The 21,677-nt window shown below is 32.2% G+C and overlaps 1 protein-coding gene and 1 long non-coding RNA gene across 10 annotated transcripts in view; one reads left to right on the top strand and one right to left on the bottom strand.

The window, feature by feature from the left end:
* The window catches only part of LOC143194396 (uncharacterized protein CG43867), a 510,718-nt gene that overhangs the window by 352,351 nt on the left and 136,690 nt on the right, over window positions 1–21,677 (top strand). The gene's annotated exons all lie outside the window — the stretch shown is intronic.
* Window positions 8,283–8,707, bottom strand: LOC143194484 (uncharacterized). The gene is made up of 2 exons (XR_013005328.1): window positions 8,566–8,707; window positions 8,283–8,496 (listed from the first exon to the last, which is right to left on the bottom strand). It is a non-coding gene; the product is annotated as an uncharacterized LOC143194484 (long non-coding RNA).

The raw sequence follows: 21,677 nt of genomic DNA, 5'->3' as shown, positions 1-21,677 counted from the left end.
CATAAAACTGATCATTTACTTGAACTTTTATTAGGTGTCAGGCAGAAATTTTACAGATGTTTATATTAACAAGCCTTCATACAACGGCATAATATGCATATGTTATCGAGAAAAAAATAACACGTTTCAGGATGTTCGCTTCAGGCATCAACGACTTTACGTACATCCTACGTACAGCATTTTAAACCCGAAGCATGCCAGATGATAATCAGAGGGGGCCAGGTTTGGCGCGCATGACACGAGTGAAAAACTTCCTATTAAATTTCTTTAAATGTTAATTGAAATAATCCGCAGTCTCTCTCAAACCAGTTTCCGGAAGTTCATATAAATCTTTATATTATATATACCCAGGAGAATAACCTCAAGTATATGCGTCGATTTAATACTAAGCATATCTCGGTTGTCTGTTTTGAAATTCCTGTAAAAGGATAATTTTCGGAGGATTATTTTTTCGTATTCCCTTCACAAATAAACTTTTTTTTTATCGGGTTATTTAGTGAAACGCATGAGTGCATATCTTGACCTTAATTATATTTTGGCTTGAATCTATGGCATCAGTATTTTGAGAGTAAGTAAATAATTCTGTAAAAATAAATAACCATTTTCCGATTTATTTTAACAAGCTTATTGTATTTTTGCCGTAATAGAATTTGTTTAAGTGCTTAAGATGCATACATGTTCAGGAATGTTTGCAGTGCATTTTTACGTTTGTCTATAAGATATGTTAAAAATGTACAATATTAACTTGTTTAATTTTAACTTGTTTTGATTAACTTGTTGTTATTAAAATTGACTTAGAAAACGTTCTATCTACGCTCCGAATAGTATGTTGTCTTTTCGTACTAGTGCTAATTGAAGGTAAACTTTGTTCTCCCATAGGTAACAAAGTAACCACCAAATCGATAATGGAGTTTCTCGGAGTTGTCTCATCTGTGCAACGTTTTTAGTCTCTCTAATGCTTGCGTCCCATTAGCCGAGTCCTGATGAGCTTTTTATACAACTTACCGTAAGAAAACCAGAGCAAATAAGGATCCGTTCGTCCGAGCGCAATTTGGTAGCAAGTAACTGAGGAGGGCTGGGGAACCAACGAGCCGAATTAGGGCTATTTTTGACATAAAAGGCGTCCATTAGCCGGCGAGCTTTCTGCCTCTCGCTTTATTACTTATTTATGGCCCCAAACGGGAGGTTATATTATATAAAAAAATTCAATATGGAATGTAACGTTATGAAACTGATACTTGTACGTGTACCATTTCGCTCTCGCAGTTTTTTTTTAATTCCGCGTTTTCTTATAAGTTGGTAGAGCTGCCATGTTACACTGAAATAAATCGCATAGTTATTTCGTTTTTTTTTAAATGTGTTTGAGTAGATTTACAGTAATCCCCTTTGAATACAATACATTGATATCAATATATTCTCAATATTTGTTGTTAAATTCGACTTCAACTAGAACATCCTTAGAAAATTATTTTTGATTTATAATTTCGAAACTGAATCAATGTTTTTGAGTATTTTGAAAATTTACAGATGGTAAAAGAATAGAGTGTTTAAATATGACATATCCAGCTGATTTTAGATTAGTTTCAGTTTTAAAAACTAGAGAATAAAACATATATCGAACAAAAAATACATACCTTATGCCTACCTTTTTAATCAGAATTTGCTCTCTCTCTCTTATTTCCAATTGTTCTCATATCTCAAAATCTCACTGCAGATTTGCGTAGAATAATATAATTAATGCGTGGCCACCAACTGAATATTGCAGGTAATACATACGATAGCTAATGCATCCAGAGTTAAAATGAATATTGCAAAGAATCTTAAAAATTATAAAATAGCTTCATGGAATTTTAATTCCTTATTTGTTGGTTAATTGTTAGATTCCATATGCGACATAAAACAAAGTAGAAATCACTAGATTACCGAAGCCATTAGCCATAGAAGGCAAATAAAAAATTAACTACTTGCAAGAGCGAGATTCCAGATTTACATAAAATACACAAAACATAATAGCTTGAAATAAATACATCTACAGACACGAAAAAAATTACAACTACTATTCTAACGACCAAATAGTAGAGTAAATAAGCAAAGAACGATGCATTTTATGTAGTGATATTTAAAATATTGATAAATATGAAGGTGTGTTATTAGTGATGAAATAAGATATGTAAATATATAACATTGTATTATTTGAACCTTGTATCAATTATTTTGATTATTTTCTTTAGAGACCTAATTTTGGAGAATCAATGATTAATTTAATGACTGAAATACATTGCTTTAATATACATTTCTAAATTGTAAAAAATAAATTACCTAATTATGATAAAGTCAATTATCGCTAAGTATCAATTTCAAAATTGTTTTATTCATATATTTCCTATTTTAATATACAAGCTCTCATTACTTCATTTGTTGTTCCATATTTATGTCTACAATATAAAAGTAAATGAAGATCACATATACTTACATTTAATGCTCTGAAGCTGTTACAGTTCTGAAAATAATCTTACTTATGATAGTTTTGTTATAAAGTCCAGTAGTGCGGTAATTTAATATAATTAATATCTTATTGATTATTGAATGAGTGGAAAGATTAAATTAAATGCAATTTAAAAATAGAGACTTTTTAGGTTTGACTGGTTAGTTATTGAAGTACTTTGCATATTTTTTAATATGTTCTAATATCCAGAAATATGATATTTTAATTAATATTATATATCAAATATATTTCTGATCTTATGTTGAAGATATTGTCAAATAAGTTTTATTATCATATCATTTTTAAATTATTCTCTTATTTATGTGATAAACATGATTAACTTGATATGATAACATGATAAATCGTGATCTAATTTCGATCACTATCATTGACAATAACACTTAAAATTATGTACTCTTATTTAATGATACGAATCAATAATTAGAAAATAATTTTTAAAAATTATGTTGTGGTTGGGGAAAATTATATTTTACATGAAAAATGTTATTTTCGTTAGAGAAAAATTTGTTTAACGTACAGATAGTTACATTTAATTAGTTATTGATATTATTTTATTTATTTTTTTCACTTTTTACATCTTTAAACTTAAATTTTAATTAAAAAAACTAAACAATAGTCAGCTTCTATTGTGAAATTCGCAATATGAATTTCAAATTACTAACCGAAGTATATAAGTCAAAGCTAACATAGTTAAAATACAAACAAATAGTTCAGCAGTTGTAAGTCTCGGCAGTTTCGGAGTAACGTAGTTTCCTAGCAAACTTTATGTACATTTAGATACTTATTTGAATTTAGAAACTTGTCAAATTTTATGTTTGTTTTGTTGAGATAATACTCCCTTTGTTCAAATAACTAGGACAATATAATAAAATATTATTTGACGAAACAAATATTTCATACATAATATTATAATATCGTTTTGAATGCATTTTGTTGCAAAAAGTTAGTATGGACTTCCCTATAACCTATTAAAACTGTTGGTGCTAAAACACCAGCCTATAAAATGAATATTTTATCTTTTATTCATAACTGAAATTTGAAAAAAGTTCCAATTAATTTGTTGCTATCTCTTTTTGTAATATCACGCAGTTTTGATGTCAAAAGCTAATTAATATTTTAATATGAAATATTTACTATTTTGCAGGCTTCGTAGCTGTGGCATAGTAGTGGTTGAGGCAACAGGACAATCCTTCTACCGCTAGAACAGTCACGGGTTTGAATCCCGCAGTGTATGGAGATACTGTATGTTTTTGTGATTTTAACAGTAAAAGCCATCCCAGTCACACCAGCAACCTGGCTGGGTAACGCCCGATTTTTTCTAGGATAGTCTCTAAGTTTCTGGCTATTCAGTAGACTTAATGCCAAGTGATTTATAGTGGATTTTAGTAAGAAGGATACTTTAAAATGTACCCAAATAATTTTTTTCCTTTTCTAAACATTGCTTTTAAATCCTTTGTTATGACAAAATGCATTAATGCGGGTTTATAATAGGGAGAGTCAATAACACTACGTCATATTTAAATTAATTATTTTAGCAAACAATAAAAACTATTTACATCATTACTTTATTATATCTTTACATCTTTGTAATGCTAAATCATTAGAAAACGAGGACACTCTAATGAATGAGGTATTACAAAATAACTCCTAAAAACATCTCATGACGCCCAAGAATTTAATATTTCACTAACCAGACTCCACTAAACAGAGTTTGGAGAATATAGCATTTATTATTATTATTATTATTAAACGGACAACGACCAATTACATAATCGAAAAGTAATCGAAACTTTTATCAGCTAGCAGAAATCCACTAAAAGTGTGTTACGTTAGTACAGTTCTTCCATATTTTTACGGAGAATTACAGAACGATGATAACGGAGTTCTTTTGGTTCATATTGGATAATATGGGCTTGAGGGATATGTGGTAGGACGGTACCATGTAAACGACTTAATTTTAAAATATGTTTAGACGATCTTCTTTTAAAAGCAAGTATGCTTATAACATATTGTTCAATAACTTGTTGTAACAAGATAGTATAATTACTAGGTAACTCATGTAATAATTCCTTAACTGTCATTTATATTTTACATGTAAATATATTTATTAAAGCATAATTATTCTTAATTATCTCCAACGTTGAACATAAATGCCAGGTTTTTTTACACAATCGCTATAGAGCACAAATGTAATGTAAAGCATAGAACAGGTGAAGCAGAAGACCCACTACCATCTTTACTGTGGCCATCTTGGTTATGTGACGTTTAGCTCAGTTTCGTTTTAACCATTATGTTGTCTAAATGTCCAAACTTTATTATGGATATAGATACATTACAAGAACGAGCAGAAATATTGACAATACTCCATTTCCATTCCATTCCGTTATTGCCAGTCAGCGGTAATTGCGTCAAAAATATCCTAATCGCTTATCGTTTATATGCGAATTTTCGACCATATGGTACGACACCAGACATGCCTCGTTTTGAAAGACAACGGACATCTCGTAATGCTGAAAATGTGGCTCTGGTGCGCGATAGTGTTGCAAAAACATCAATTCAGAGACCTGGTTCCCCGTTACATATTTCTGCACGCAGTTTAAGGCGAATTTTGAAAACTGATTTGAAAATGTTCTCGTACAAAATTCAATTAGTCCAAAAATTGCTACCATGAGATTTTGATCAACGAGTTGGGTACAGTAATGCAATCCTAAAGTTATCTGGTGAAATTGAAGATTTTTCGTCTCAATTGACAATGAGCGATTTTCTTCTCGATGACCACGGCAATAAACAGAACAGGTTTTGGGAAACACAGGATGCTCAATTAATTCATGAAACATCATTGCATCCTCTAATAACAACTGTATGATGTGGTCTTTTCAGCATTTCTCCCTATTTTTTTGAAAAAGACCAAGGCGTTGCAGTTACTGTTACTGCTGAACGGTACCAAAACATGATTCGAAATTTTCTTATGTCCAAAATGAAAGAGCAAGGACTAGAGGACGTGTGGTTTTAGCAAGATGGGGCCAGAGCACATACAGATCGTTCAAAAATTCAATTATTGGATGACGTTTTTCCACGAAGACTAATTTCGTGAACTGGCGATTTAACATGGCCAGCCATATCTCCGGATTTAACACCTGCAAACTTTTTCTTATGGGGTTTTTTAAAATTGAATAAGCCCAAAGGATTCCATTAGCCGATATAATTTTTCAATCTTAACGAAAAAAATGTAAAGACTAAATAAACTTTTTATGAAAATAAAAATTACTTATCTTTTTTTTGAGCAAAGTTATAAGCAATCAAAATGGTAGCAGGACCATTTTGCCCCACGTTGTATATGAGACGCTATTGAATGTCTAATATAAATGAAAAATTGTATTTTTAATAACAGCAAAATTTATAACATGATGTTTTTGAATGGCCATTAAAATATATAAGAAGCACATTCCTTTGATTTTTAACATACTATAAAACATTTATATAGCTATGCAAATCTTTTCTTAAATAACAAATGTAATATTCCAGAAGTATGAACATAATATCAACATATCTTAATTAGTCCTTTTTAATAGGCTCAAATACGTTTATTTATAGATTAGGTTCACTGGTTTCGTGATTCGGAAAACAATTGATAAACCGAGCAAATATCTCTTAATGTATATATTTATCATATATTATGCATAATTATGAATTAATTGTTCGGCCTCGTGCTAAAGTATCTATATGTATAAATAACTGTGTTTTATCAAGCTCCTATTATTTTCGTAAGAAAAGTACTTTTAACATATTATCTAAACTTCGATTGTCGGGAGGCAGTTCAACCACTAAATGGAACAATTTGATATTCGTATGGAACGTTAGCAGATTGTCTCCATTGTTTTATTAAATAGGAGCTTTGCTTTATTAATATGTGGAATATAAAACATTACAGAAAGTATTGCATGAGTACAACACTTTAATACATTTAAGAGCATTTAATTTTTTATTATTGTTAAGTATATACATAGTCATTTTTTAAAGCTAAATACAGCTAATCCCACAGATGGTTCATTTCCCAAATTTTTCATTTTTAATCGGTGCAACCAAATTTTAGAAGCATATTCTATCACAACAATCTAAATGCATTCTTAGTTTTACTTCCGGTGCTTCCGGAAAAATGTTTAAGCTGCTAAAAAAACTTGACCAAATATTATTATCGTACCTTGTTACACCATATAACATTAATCAACACATCGGGGATAACAAAAAAAGAAATAACGATGTATAGAAAAAAATCAACTTTATTTTTCCTGGTCTTCTTAATTTCTCTTCGTGTTTTTCATAGAATTATTTGTTGTTACTTTCACAATAGACCTCAACTTCGACAACAACTTGTAGCGACCTTGAGGCATGTCGAATTTTACATCGTGGAATAACGGTCTACAAAATACCCAGAAATATAATCCCAGATGTTGAACAGAGACGTTTATCTGGGGTGCTATTGAAGGGTATTTCCATTCTTCAGTGCTCAACCATCGTTTGGTTTAGACGTACCACCATCGACTGCCCAAGCCTCGTCTCCAGGTAACACCGCTGCCATCCGTTTTATCTAAATGTATTTTTCACATTTTTTTATATAGCCAATAAATAACGGTCACATAATGTAAACACCACTGTTTCGTATCGTTTTACCTCCATTCACTGAGCCACATCATATACCCTAAACACTTTTTTATTTATAGTCACTGGGCGTCATATCTCCATTACCCAGTTGGTAATAATACAATTCAAACCACAATGCGTTTACTATAGCCACCGTATTGAAAATAACAAAAATAATTTTATTAGGACTGTGGTGACATTTAGGCAAGTTTAGGACTACTCGCTTAGGTTTAAGATGATACATTACTTAACAAATATCTTGAGCTCCATTTATTTTTTAAATAGGGAATAATTCTGGTTTGGCGCACGCGTATGTAAATAAATATACACAAATTTAATAAGCATTTGATTTAAGGTTAGTAACATTTTATTTAAAATAATTATTGAATAAAATAAAATAATAAAAATATAATTACTATATGCCCAACCTTTATATTTTGATAAAAACACCATATTTAAATTAACTATTTAATTAATTATTTAATTTACACATTTGAACAACTAATATGAACTTCAAAACCAATATACATAAACATGACCATAAAAAGACCAAAATCTTTTAGATCAAGTCCAGCCAATATAGTTAAAACTAAACGAAAAGCCACCACCATATATGAAAACAGTGAAATTATCCAAAAAGTCTCCAATTATAATCAACTATAATCCCTACTGAAATTTTTGCTATTATTCTTGATCCACAAACTCTACCTGGAGCTTTCGGTTAATATATTGTACATTAACTAGGCTAAAAAAATGGATGGTCGTAATTTGAAGCTGAAAGAAATCTCCAGTCAATACATTAATACTTTTACAAAACGATAATTTATTTACTTATGCTCTTATATAAAAATACGTTCTCTTTTCCTTGTTTGTCATTAGATCATTAGGGTGTCATTGATAGTTTTATAATTTGTTTATTTCATCCATGTCTCCTTTTGCCAGAAAATTTAATTATTTTATAGTATCACTCCCCACTTGTTCAGTTTATTGTATCACAGTTCTTACATCCTAGCAAAATCATGTCTAGTTTCTTCTTCTCTGATGCTCTGAATTTCACTTTTTTTAACTATCACTCTCAACAAATTCTAGCTACATGTCACCTATTATATATAAATTCAATAATTACTAAAATATATCATGTTTAAAATAAATGTTTATTTATGACCAATTACTACAATTTTTGCTACTATTCTTAATGGACAAATCTCATAAATGGATTAACTAATTCCAACACAACAATAATTATTTTCTTCTCTGTTCTTGTTATGATTAAATTTTGGCATATGTTGATATTCGGTGTCGTTGAAAGTAATATATTAATTTATAACTATTGGCAGCTCACATTCCCACTATAAACCGAATTGATGCTGTTAGGATTTTAAAACTTTTAAACATTTAACCTTACATTCTGCACTTACCTTTGATCTTCCATATTATAAAACCAATGTATATTAAATCACCAATTATTACATAGTAATTTAATTACTATTCCTATAGAATTATTAGTGTAACATAAAATCTAAATATTCTAGCTTTATTTTTTGTTTTCACTTGATCGACTGTGTGGATGGGCTCGAAAATAATGCCGCCGTTAGAAAAGGAGGGCAATATAGTTTATTCTTTTCTATAGCTTATTCTATCTAGTATAGTGTGCATGCACAAAATCCGTGGATGTGTGGCGATCGCCACGACCCTTTAGGCCACCACGAATACATCAACAAGTACAAAGGTTGGCAACGCCGGTGAATTGGTACCGTGCAGTTCCAGAGTATAAAAGACCATCACGACGATGTCTCGCTCTCTTCTCTTTTCTCCATCTCCCTCTAATAGTACCACTTCCACAGCGCTACCGTACTTCCTCTACCTAACCTAATATCCTGTCAATTCTCCCGTCGACCACATGTATCACTCAATATCGAAATAAACAAGTGATTATTAAACCAGTGTTTTTCAGTTCTCGTGCAAATTCCTTCCAAAAGTAGTAGTGAGTGTTCTGACAAATAATCGCAGCGGCAGCCACACATTTCGACCGACTGACCGACCCGACGAACATTCCTACAATTGGTGACCCCGACGTGATCAAAGTGCCTAACAGGTAAATCAGTTCAACATAAGCCACTCGACAGGTGCTTGACACGTGCATGGGAGGATAGCACGAGGAACGGAACCTATCGACATCACATGGTCGACGACATCCCACGAGACTAGCCTGATGGACGAAAACCACAGAAGCCGATCATGTATACCATCAACACATGTACACCCTCGCATCACGAAACGGGACACGTAACGTATTTATAGGTACCCTCAAACAAAGCTTAAGCGCCCCAAGACGAACGACGTCCTGCTACAACTCCGATGGCAGCTGATCCCGTAAAACTCCTCGCTCAGGTTGGGATCCCCATCTCATCAGCAGTCCCCGGGCGTTTGTTTGCGTGATTGCGGGTGCACTCCGGAACTTGCACCACATATAGGTACGTTCCACGGCAGTTCCACTAGGAGGGGAGTTATGTGGCGATCGCCACGACCCTTTAGGCCACCACGAATACATCAACAAGTACAAAGGTTGGCAACGCCGGTGAATTGGAACCATGCAGTTCCAGGGTATAAAAGACCATCACGACGATGTCTCGCTCTCTTCTCTTTTCTCCATCCCCCTGTAATAGTACCACTTCCACAGCGCTACCGTACTTCCTCTACCTAACCTAATATCCTGTCAATTCTCCCGTCGACCACATGTATCACTCAATATCGAAATAAACAAGTGATTATTTTCAGTTCTCGTGTAAATTCCTTCCAAAAATAATAGTGAGTGTTCTGACAAATAATCGCAGCGGCAGCCACACATTTCGACCGACTGACCGACCCGACGAACATTCCTACAGATGCGCCAAACTGGCGTCATCTATCCATGAGATTCGGAATTTATTTAGTGATGTGTTATACGGGGTATTATCAATTCTTAGATATATTGGTCTTGCGTTTTCACCGCGTTCTCTTTGCTAGTGTCTTCCTTTGACATGAATGCAATCAAAATTAAGTCAAACATTCACGAAATTGTCGAAAGAAAATTTTAAAATTTTAATTAAGGTCCATATAAATTAATTATTGCGCTGACATGAATCATATTAAATTATAACATAATAACAGGTAAAACATTCAATAAAAATTAATAAATATTATTTCATATAAGCGTCATTAATTCTAATGAACCAAAACTAACTTGTTAAATTTTAACGTACCACAAAGTGATATGTTATTTAGTCTAAGCAATGATCTATTAGATATAGTTACCTGAAAGAATATTAGACGAACTATAGAACTTGTAAAGACAAGCAATATGTGTATTTCGATCCCATATTGTTTATTTCCTAAATAATTTCATCCAGTGTTGAGAAGACAAACAAAAAGAATAAAGCCATGATGACTAAAACAACGTAACATTATTTTAACTTTAACGCTAACTGTATATATATAAATGAATGATTTATTTTGTAGCTTCCTTGTTTCATTTTCTGTTTTGTTTCTTCACATAAACTGGTAAAATATATATTATTTAAAACAGTGTATATTGTTAGTTATTATCCCCACCTTTCAGTCAGTCAGTCAGCAAACGGATTGTGCCTTTAGACACCTTTTTAAACTTTTGTTTTCTTTGCAAGAGATTTTCTAGTCGGCTAGTCCACAAAAATAAAGAGGTATTATCTGGCGAATAAGGTAGATAGGGCAAGACGTACCGTCGACGTTCTCTCATAATTTCCTTGGCCATGTTTACAACATATCGCCAAACGGGTTCTTTTCAGGACGGTAAGGTCTTTTTAGCATTTTAACATTTGCTGTACGTTTTGGAGCAATTAGTGTAGATATGCTTCCACCAAAGCCAGGAAAGCAGCATTTCTCAAAGTTTACAAAAATCTGCCCATAGGGACGCTCGGCATACGCACAATATAAATTATACGAAGTGCATAATATATAGAGAAAATATTATCTTGAATTCACAAAAATATTTATCCCTACAATTTTTATCTTCTATAATGTAATAAAAATAGTATAAATAACCTTTTATAAAATTATTGAAACAATATTGAGGAAAAAAAAGTAAAGAAAATATATAAGATAACAAACGTAATTTATTTTTGAATATAAAAACATCGCAGAATTATCTTTCATTTAATATAGTATCCATTCGAATTTTAGTTGCTAGTTTGGCTGCAACCATAATTCTATCTGATTTGAATAGAAATAACTTACCTGAATAATGTGTTCTATTTTACATTCCCTTCCCTTCTGTGTCAGTTTTATACCAGCTGGGCAATTATAATTTATTTTTATAATTTTCTTTTTTTAATAGGTAACCCTTTGGTATACTATTATATATACTATTATATGATACTATATAATCAATGAGCTGTAATTTTGATAAAATGTGATGATGTTCACCTAAAGTAAATCAAGTGATCTTTATATGGACGTTTACTCTTTCGCGCATAGAACTGAATCAAATTTGCAAAATTGATATTGTAATTGAATAGATAAATAGGCACCTGTATTCACAAATCAATGATTACTGTCTATTATTCAGATTCAAAATATGAACGGTAGAGGAACAAATAAATTATAAGCAACAAAGTGCTTAACCTTACTTACAAAACAATGCTATACTTAAGCGTAACTTGATGTAAAATTAAATAATATATCAATATATGTTGTTTATGTAAAATAGTATTAAATAAGTTTGTTGAAATTGCATGGTGACGTTATTATGGAGATGACAGAAGTTGTTATAAGTTCTAATATAATATAATATAATTTAAGTAACACTTCCTTCTATTGATAGTAGGTCAAAGTGGCTACTATAATTGATTAGAGGCTACATTTCGATCACTTTTAAATGGCAATATGCCATAATGATGAAGCTGAAATCCCCGAAGTTTAACAAGTGTTCCAAAGCTTGAAATAAGCAAAAAGGGACAGTGTTCCCACTTAGAGAATTAATGCAGGAATTTGTTGATGAAGGGAACGGTGAATATTCAAAGTGAGAGCTGGTCGGATAAAAGGCATAGACATGAGTGTGTGGATCCGGTATCTAAGTGCAGCTTAACTAATTATATGATGTTAGGTATTCGAATTGAGTAGTTATGTGTGTGATGGTCCTGGCCAAGTTTGAGCAAGAGATTTTCTAGCGAACTTTAGCACAAGAAAGTCTCTAACATAGTCAAGAGGTGAAGGAATCTACACAAGTTAATGGTTAATGGAGAGGATTAGGAAGCTCTTAGATATTCAGTGAACTATATGCCTATGTATTTTTTCAGTCTATTAGAGAAGAGAGATAACTTCTAAAAATATAAAACGACCGACGGCTGGGATAAGAATATGTTTAATGCAGAGAGAGAGGATGTTGGTATAGTTGCTATTTCAGTAGAAATGGACCAAAAAGGAATTGAAGCAAAAGAAAGATATGGAAACCTATAGGGAGGAAGCAGGTTATCAAAGCCTGTGTGGAATTTCGATTCACTTAAGCGAAAACCGCACTAGAGAGGAGATATTAATGAATAGGACAGACGATTAAGACGAGTTGGAGTGTTTAAACATTGTAAAGGGATTTGGAGGATCTTTGAATGCTACTATACCGCCAATACTTCTGCAAAATGCTCCGCTAAGAAATTTGGAATGAGAGATGAATAGGAATAAAGTGCTTCCAGAGTACAAGTCAATAATTGAGTTTGAGCGATCACAGTTGAGTTTTCCATCTCTATTCCCGAATTATGTTGAAAAAGAGCATTTGGCATGTACAATAGTCTTTACAACTATGACAAATTTGAACTTAAAGATCGTAAGGGAGCCTATATCCTTTAGTTAATCCACAAGCAGCTGTATTGATTCCACCAATTGGAAGGCGTAAAAGTTGATAGCATGTTTTTGCCTTATGAAATTAGCCCAAGATCACTAAAGATAGCTATTGCCAGGCTAAAGAATATCGGTGAAAAGACCAGTCGACTTTGGCGATGTTGTAGGAATGTCTTTAGAGTAAGTAGAAGATAGGAAATTAGAAGTGAAGGCGTTGAGGAGGAAGAGAAACGGCAAAATCGCCGGCCTCAAAGGTATTGTCCTCGATGATGAGGCAATCACGCGTCTCGGATTGTCATGGACGAGGCTTCTATAAAGCACTGCACTGCTATGGTAGCAGTGGCATTTTTCATGTGAGAAGCTGTGAGTTATTAAGAGTAGTTTTTTGATAGAACCTCTGATATATACGTCTTTCCCCTCGGCAAGATATACACTTGGTTATTCGCATTCTTTGAATAAATATCTAGGTGAGTGATTTTAGGTATAATTGGGGTGCGTATAAGTATAAGAGAGGTTGATGCAAATGTTCACACGAGTGTCGCCAGATGGACAATTTGTCCGCTACCAATAAGCCCTGAATGTGGCGGTAAACCGATTACTATAAAAGGGCGGAAGTTTCTTTGTGGGTGGTTGATAGCGACTGATCTTCTATTCAGCAAGGAATCCTTGCGGCTCATTTAATGTTATGTTTTAGACTTTTATTGAATTGTCTACTTTTGGTCATGGTGCCAAACAAGATCACAGATAGCAACCGCATGATTTGATTAAGGATTAGTAGTTGATCCTTAGTAACCTTGACCTTTTCTGCAGGGAACAGAAACTCGGGCCACTCACCATATTTGATAAAACCATGCCATAGAAAAGGCAAACTGTAGGTACAGTATATATTATATGTATTATAACAGTTATTGATATATATATATATATATATATATATATATATATATATATATATATATATATATATTTATATATATATATATATATATATATATATATATATTTATATATATATATATATATATATATATATATTTATATAATATATATATATATAAATATATATATATATAAAAATAAATATAATATATATATATATAAATATATATATATATATATATATATTATATCTAATATATATATTTTCAAGCATAGAAGATTACAAGGTATTTTCAAGAAATTAGGCGTTTTATTTAATAAACCGAGCTCGACAAAAGGGGAAACCTTTTTGCACTACGCATACCTTTTGTCGATGTTTATCATGGTGGCGAAATAAAAAAACGATGGGCTTTTATTCACGGCGCCCTGTCGGTCCAATGGAATTAACGGCTTTTCAATTGGTCATGCTTTAAAATAAATTTCGTCGATACAGGAAAGGTAATCAAATATTTCACCTAAATGTATCGTTTGGTACGTGACATTTTTCCGAAGGGAGACAGGAACGGAAATTATTTTGGTTGTTTTTGTTCATTCGACCCCATTTTATATCACCGACATTGAAGGGTTTTTTCCTTTCCACCCTCTAGTTTTCTCTAGAGAGAAATATACGCAGTGTGGTTTTTAATACTAGATTTTTCCCTAATTATACATTTATATATATATATATATATATATATATATATATATATATATATATATGCTTTCAAACGATTTTATTTTAAGAAAAAAAAAAAGGATAATATGTTGTGTCCACCGAAACACCATCTTAATTTAAATTAAATTTTAAACTATAAATACTTACCGCCACTTAAAAAGGAAAATACGTTGTCCTATGTAACATATTTATATATATTGTAATGAAATAAATAATCGAAATATATAGGTTATGAAAAAATATATCATATATTGATAAAAATAACACATATATCTTTACATATAATCGGCTTTACATACCATATAGGTAGCTTTTGCTGCCGGTTTGATTGGCGCAGTGGTAAAGACAACAGGACGGTCCACGTGCTGTTGCAATACTGGAGCGTTCGAATCCTGCTGGGGCATGGTCGTAAATTTATGTTTGTGATCGTTTAAAATGTGTGATTGTTTTAGGCAAGGGTGAAAAATCCAACTAGGAAAATCATCCCAGTCACGCCAGTGACCAGGCTGGGTAATACCGAATGTCTTCTGGGATGATTTCTAAGTTGGTCACTCGCCAGTCAATATACTTAGTGCCGAGGACCTAAGCAATGATCTATTAGATATAGTTACCTGAAAGAATATTAGACGAACTATAGAACTTGTAAAGACAAGCAATATGTGTATTTCGATCCCATATTGTTTATTTCCTAAATAATTTCATCCAGTGTTGAGAAGACAAACAAAAAGAATAAAGCCATGATGACTAAAACAACGTAACATTATTTTAACTTTAACGCTAACTGTATATATATAAATGAATGATTTATTTTGTAGCTTCCTTGTTTCATTTTCTGTTTTGTTTCTTCACATAAACTGGTAAAATATATATTATTTAAAACAGCGTATATTGTTAGTTATTATCCCCACCTTTCAGTCAGTCAGTCAGCAAACGGATTGTGCCTTTAGATACCTTTTTAAACTTTTGTTTTCTTTGCAAGAGATTTTCTAGTCGGCTAGTCCACAAAAATAAAGAGGTATTATCTGGCGAATAAGGTAGATAGGGCAAGACGTACCGTCGACGTTCTCTCATAATTTCCTTGGCCATGTTTACAACATATCGCCAAACGGGTTCTTTTCAGGACGGTAAGGTCTTTTTAGCATTTTAACATTTGCTGTAGCAACTAGGAAAATCATCCCAGTCACGCCAGTGACCAGGCTGGGTAATACCGAATGTCTTCTGGGATGATTTCTAAGTTGGTCACTCGCCAGTCAATATACTTAGTGCCGAGGACCGTGGTTCGAAGCCCACGTTAAATAGTAGGACCAGTTCTGATTAACCCTCGTTGCGAAAAAGGAGACTTTAAAATATACTTAAAAAATGTTTGCTAGAAGTAGCTTTTATCCTGAGAACATCTGGAAGTGAGATGTTCTAAGGTCTATTTATACATATATTAATTGTGCAAGATTATTGAGAGATGTAATATTCTCTCTGAGCAGTATTATTTACAATTTTTATTAATGTTTTGTTTAAATCGAATTCTAATTAAACTTTATTTGTTATTAACCAAAGCTGTTTTGAAGTTGATTATTAGAGTGATTGTTAAGCATATGCTAGAATAGAATTTGTAACACCCCAGTAACAATTTCCATGGAAGTTTTCTTTTTCATGGAAGTTTAATTATTAGGAATTTATGTTATATTATATACCCAGTACTCTTAAGAATGAGATCAGTAGTTCAAATGTCCTGTTTTTTGTTGTCTATTTCCTACTATTTGTTGACGACTTGTTGACATGTGAACTATACTGTTATCATAGATTTTTATTAACATAACGGCTGTCTATTAACTAACGATGTCTTTAATGCCTACTATTTATATTTACATAGTATATACTTTTTTCAATAAAATAGATATTTTCTGCACATGACAACTATATTCTCTTGACGATATCATTAATACGTAATTATTATTATTATCACGATTGTGCAGAATATTCAAATGATTGATTAAAATTATTTATTATTATCAAAATAAGTTGTAAATATTTTACACGAGTTTCACCAAATAACCCCAAAAATTTACTATTTGGTATGATTTTAAGGCTCCTTTTGATCCGTACTACTTTCATTACATCTCGTGAATAATGAAAATCAATTTATTATATCATAGCCTAAATGGTATAGACAAACTATATATTTAATTTCCGCAGAGATGCTGTAAATTGAGGAGGTCTGTTTGTATTATATTCCGATACCAAGTTCATCGGACAAATCATACTAACGTGAATGCGAACTGGTTGATTCCTCAATAAATTTTCTCTCTAGAGTTTCTCTAGAACAAGAAGGCAATCGTAGAATTCCGAACCTTGGTCACTGACCTCTAATTTACTTGTTTTCTCCTTATTACTTTATAGTTTTAATTACAACAGCTCTGTTGAAATTCAAATTTTAGCGAACTACATAACAATTAGCAACTACTAATAGGCAATATTTAAATATAATACTAAATATTATTCTTTACAGTAAGACTGGGATTTTCAAAAATTACTTCGACAATAATACATACTCCTATACTGGTGAACCACTTTATTATTGTACTAAATATCATTGGGAACTGTCGATTGAAAATAGTAGAAACAGTCGATACCTGCAAAACAGACGAATAAGTCGACAGTAAAAAAACTAGCAACGGACGTCTTAACAGACGGAGATTCACGAATTCCCCACGTACTAGTTTTGAGAGAGGAAACGATGGAGATTATTGTTTGATTCTACCTGCTGTCCAAAATAGTTAATTTTAAATTGGCAAGTAGTAGTGTGAAAACTGGAATATAATAATGATCCCAAACATATTTAATCGTATTTTAATGTCCCGAGAGTAACAGTGACATAATATAATAAATTTAATTGGTGTATTTGTGTTTCATTCCAAGAAACATTTTTTTTCAGACGTGCCATAGGTGGAAAGGAGATCTACATATTGTTTTTTCGAACGGAAAATCAAAGATATAACTGGTGTAATTTATTACCTTCAAAATAATAGTTTAATTTTGAATGTGCGTTTTGATGTAAAATTATTTTTATATTTTATATATTTGATTATAAAGAGGAATGGAGTAGTGACCTCTAAATATTTGTACCCTATTTTTTCACTGAATCTTTATCAAGTAACAGGTCAATTGAAATGTTCCCGGCCTACCTTAACTTTTTTTGGCAAACCTAGTTTTTTTTATTCAACATAATTGATTGGTACATACACATTCTTTTGAGATCTGAACACAGGAAATAGTCGCTGGGGGCAGATCTGGAGAACCATGGAAAGGGAAGCAATTCGAAGCCCAGTTCACGGATTTTTGCCATCGTTTTCATTGCCTTGTGATACGGTGCATTGGCTTAGTGAAGCAGCACTTTCTTTTTCTTCAAATGTGCGCGCCGTTTTTCAGTGATTTTGTTCTTCAAACGCGATTTTGTCCCTCAAGGTAGTCACTGAAAATTATTCCATGCTCATCCCAAAATACAACCGCCATAACCTCGCCAGCCGACTGTTGCATTTTCGCACGCTTTGGAGCAGGTTCATCGTGTGCAGTCCACTCAGATGACTCAGTGCAGATGACTGTCGATTGGACTTCGAAGTGAAATGATGGAGCCATGTTTCATCCATTGCCACATATCGATGCAAGAACTCGGGTTTATTACTCTTGATCATCTTCAAACACTGCTCCGAATCATCAACTCATCGTTGTTTTTGGTTAAAAGTGAGCTTAAAAGTGAGAGGCACCCACTTTGTACAGAGCTTTCTCATATCCAAATATTCGTGAATGATATGATGTAAACGTTCAGTTGATATCTTTAGAGTGTCTGCTATTTCATTCAGTTTCAATTTACGATCAATCAAAATCTGTTTGTGAATTTTTAAATGTTTTCGTCGGTAACAACCTCTTTTGGGCGTCCACTGCGTTCACCGTCTTCGGTGCTTATTTCACCACGTCTAAACTTAGCATAGAAATCCTTGATAGTTGATTTACCTGGGGCAGTGTCCGTAAACTCGGCATCAAGTCAAGTTTTTACTTCAAATGTATTTATTCCCTTCAAAAAACAATATTTTATCAACACGCGAAAATCCTTTTTATCCATTTTTTTCACAATAACAAAAGTTCCTTCACTCAAATTTATATAATTCACTGTATAATTTCAGCTGTCAAATCTATAAACTCATCTTTTAAGGCTTAGGGCTAAACAACATATGGATTTAATTCTAGTAGCGCCATCTATTTGTCAGGCTTTTCAATTTACCTCTTATTTAACCATCACACCCTTTTAAAATACAAATATATATATATATATAAGCATAAATCCGTAATATTTTCAAGGTTGCTGCTAATACGACAAAGCCAGATATTAAACTCAGTTGATAAAGATAATCCAATGATATTAGAAGGTACGAAAATAGTAACTGAAACAGTCGATAATCGTTTTCAGTGGTTAGTTGCCAACGCTAGTATTAATATTGCATGGATTTTTGCTACAGCTATAAAACCTTCACGTATAAAAATCAGTTTAAGACGAGTTCAATCTGACTCAAACAAGTGGATTTATTAAATTCAATGTTAGAACAAAACGCAATTAGGAAGAAGTTTTCGCTGAAAAGCGTGGTAAACCACGTGTGCACCGGAGGGACTTCCTCTTTCTCATTCTAGTCGGCCCCTCTTACTCGCTCCCTCGTTTCGTACCGTTGTCTCATTCGATTAACGGGGTTCCTGCGAAGTAGCGGAGATGACGACGGTGGCGTGCTGCTTTTCAACGATTATTTCCAAGCGAATTAGATAACCGAGCGACGTGCAGGTCTGAAGCCCGAGACCGTTTAAAGCAGTTTTGTCGTAAAAAATAAATTTACTAGATAATTGTTAAATAGCTACATGGTAAATTTTGATAAGAGTGATAGGTTATTTATAGAAATGTAGAATAGCAGATGGAGCGAAAGTATTTCACCCCATTCAATATATAATAAGGTAGATATACTGAACTAAAGAAGTTAAGCTAATATGAAAACTTAACACATTTTCCGTGTCATAAAAGATTAAAGAGATAAGTCTAAATTTTTGAATCATCTTTAAATTAAGTATTGAATTTGGGATATTTAAATTAAAGTAGACTTACATCAAAATAAGTCTGAAGAATTATTAAATATTTGTTCCTATTTATCTTTATTTTTTATTCACATTGATAAATTATAATAATTTTTTAGATTTTTTTTGACAGTAGCTTCTACGTTTTTTTAAAATCCTCGAATCCTATATTTAAATTTAATATTTCAATGCTTGGGTACTCAGGTTGTAAAGTTGCTAGTTAAAGTGATAAATTAATACTTATGTAATTAACTAAATTTAACATTAATTAGCAACTTAATTTTAAACAACACAGTAATAACATTAATGCTTAAGCATCTAGTTCTTAACTCATTAGACTTCACCTTTTATAATGAAGAGTAGAGAGAGAGAGAAACTAAGGCCGTAGATCTACGGAAACATCATTACACGATTATAGGTTCTTCTAAACAGTCAACTCCAATGGAAGCATGGGAAACTACCTCAGCATATAAACACCGCATTATATATGATATATTTTGGAGGAAAACATAATTTCGTTCTTTTTTTAAATGAATTTATATTTTTCGAAAGGAATTTATCTACGTTACAAACGCTAATCAGTCATTGTAGAACATCTGAAATTTCTCGGTGAAAAACTAAAACAAGTGGTTTTCACAAGCCCCTTTTGAAGCCAGATTTATACTATTAAGACATTTTTACACTGAAGACTTTCCATCTTAGCCCTTTCTATTAATAAGTTCTGGGCCTTTAGTTTTTTGTCTCAAACTAATTATTGAAGAAAGGGAGATCATTCCAGCCACAATTCTAGTCACCACCTAGTGCTAGAAGCAAGCATTCGACAATTGATCAGGTACATCTTATTACAGATGTAATTGAGGAAACTTAAAAAAAAATTTCGGCAATATTTCGTAGACGTGACCCAAATATTTGATAAAGTATGGCGCCAGTGTCTCGATTAATAAGATACGGTGGCGAATATTCATAACTAAAACCCATATATATGGAAGTACCTCCTTGAACCAATATTGTATTTAATCTGTACATGGATATCGCTACCATAAATATGCGGTAGTAACAATAACCACATTTGTCGTCGATACGATGGAGTACCAATATAGAGATACAACTCTAAACAAAGTACAGCTATCAATAAAATTACTGAGTGATCTAAGAAATGGCGAATACAATTGAATGGTACGAAGGCTACGCTTGCGTATCTCACGTACAAAAAATAGACTACATGTTATTAATAATTGTTACTAACGCGACTGTGCGAAATTTTATGTGAAATTGAAAAAAACTCATAATAGTAATAGTAATAGTATGTGGATAACACGTTTACTTACATGAAACCAAAAACAAGAACAGGTTGGTGATTCAATATGAAAAGAGAGTAAATAGCATCATATTTGTAAGAAAAATTGTCTTCCTTAGTTAGACTAGAGATGAAACTGTAGTAGTAATTTGTGGTACACATAGGTTATAGTACTAATCAAAATGAGATAGTGTGGAAAGACTATAGTCAAGGGCTTTGTAAACAGTATTCACACGTCAACATCAATTATATTTAGTGTAGTATTAGCTACCTATTAGTTAATTCATGTATAAAAGTAATGGTACTTTACTAATATTAATACACATGCAATAAATTATATATTTGTACTAATATTTATCACTAGTCATATTACTGATAGATGCGATTATATATTAACCAAATATTTTCCCTTGTGATTGTTTCTTGCTTCTCTTGTTTGTTGCCTTCATTTCAATTATACTGAAATAAAAAAAATAGTAGTTGATTATAGTCAATAGTGATAGAAAAATAATAATAATTCCTAATAGTAAATATTACATTATATTTAGATTTTATTAAAAAATCCGTCAAATTATTCAATTATCCCTATAAGTTCATTGATACTATAACCTATAAGTACAATTGCAATTTGAAATATAATTTCTCTTAATGCATATAACTATTATAGACAGTTTCTTGTTTGTTAA

The sequence above is a fragment of the Rhynchophorus ferrugineus genome, unplaced genomic scaffold (assembly GCF_030347505.1).
Source record: "Rhynchophorus ferrugineus isolate W39M unplaced genomic scaffold, kcgeb_rfMv2 rfM3, whole genome shotgun sequence".
Classification (NCBI taxonomy): Eukaryota; Metazoa; Arthropoda; class Insecta; order Coleoptera; family Curculionidae; genus Rhynchophorus; species Rhynchophorus ferrugineus.
The sequence above is the reverse complement of the archived record's forward strand: the minus strand, read 5'-3'. Positions and strand labels throughout refer to the sequence as shown.